This window comes from Sinocyclocheilus rhinocerous, unplaced genomic scaffold (assembly GCF_001515625.1).
Source record: "Sinocyclocheilus rhinocerous isolate Xijiao unplaced genomic scaffold, SAMN03320098_v1.1 scaffold1292, whole genome shotgun sequence".
Lineage (NCBI taxonomy): Eukaryota > Metazoa > Chordata > Actinopteri > Cypriniformes > Cyprinidae > Sinocyclocheilus > Sinocyclocheilus rhinocerous.
Genome location: NW_015656599.1, coordinates 1,340,571 through 1,341,721, shown reverse-complemented (window position 1 = coordinate 1,341,721; position 1,151 = coordinate 1,340,571). Strand labels below are relative to the sequence as shown.

Here is a 1,151-nt window from a genome sequence, read left to right as displayed (position 1 = left end):
TAAATTTCCCCCCCCCCCCCTCAAGTTTAGTAGCACATAATTTTTAATATCGATATGAATTATTTGTTAATTATTTTCCTGTCTATATTCTGAAGGTTTTTACTGAGGGGTTTGTTCATATATCATTTATCTGATTTTATACAACATTTTATAAAATGTTTTTGTCGTTGTTGTTTTAATATGTTAACAAAATGAAACAAGAATTTTGAATGTTCAGATTTCCATTCTGAAAATGGATACAAATTGTGTATATTTATGCAAAGAGTGCATATTTAATTAGATAATTCCTCATTTGCTAATTAAAACCTAACATTTCAGAAACCTGTAACACAAAACAAATGCTATTCTTAATATAATCAATCATCTGGGTAAGTATAGTGAAATCAAATGAAAAATTGTGTGTTTGATTGGTCCAGACGCTACATCTATTAGTTAATTTCTAATTAAATTATTTTAGTAATTAATTTTATGCCTTTTAATAGTTATTTAAACTGTTATTTTACTTAGTTTATATTTATTTAGTTATTTTAAAGTCTAACTTTACCCTATTCACATGGGGTGTGTTGCCTTAAGGATATTTGGATAATTTTACTGAGGAAAAAAACTATGAAAAGAATGATTTTTGTGCAACATCATTGCAAAGAAATGTGCTATGAGAGAACATGTGTTTTGCAATCACATTTCATCATGTGGAATGCAGACAAAGAAATAATTACCTCCAAATAAATTTTACTTCTTCCCGTGACGAAGTATAACACAACATTTAGCTTAGGGCGCAAGAGACCTCATCTGTTCCTGTCAGGACAAACCAGATGAAAGAGTGGACGAAACGTAGCCCTGCCAATAGATAAACAGGGGATAACCTGCAGACAATGCTACATTTATCACGTGAACACAAACAGGTGGCTAATAAAACATGCTAATTTAATTTTACAACGTGAGTGAATGCACAGAACAATCCCACCTGTTGCCCATCTGGTAGATAATGGCTGAAAAATTAAACAAGGCCATTTTGGTTCTGTCTAAATTGTATATAGAACTGCATGGCTTCCAGAATATGATTGTTTGGGGGTTATTATAGTTTATTATAGTTGTTTTTCATGAAAAGATGTTGGATAGACATTTGTAATCTGCTGTTGGGTCTTTGCGCC

General features: G+C 31.4%; 1 long non-coding RNA gene across 1 annotated transcript in view; it reads right to left on the bottom strand.

Annotated features, from left to right (window-relative positions):
- The window catches only part of LOC107720351 (uncharacterized), a 21,720-nt gene extending 20,893 nt beyond the window's left edge, over positions 1 to 827 (bottom strand). Inside the window, exon 1 of the long non-coding RNA XR_001637603.1 lies at positions 717 to 827. This is a non-coding gene — a long non-coding RNA (uncharacterized LOC107720351). The remainder of the gene's footprint in view (positions 1 to 716) is intronic.
- Between the last annotated feature and the right edge of the window lie 324 nt (positions 828 to 1,151).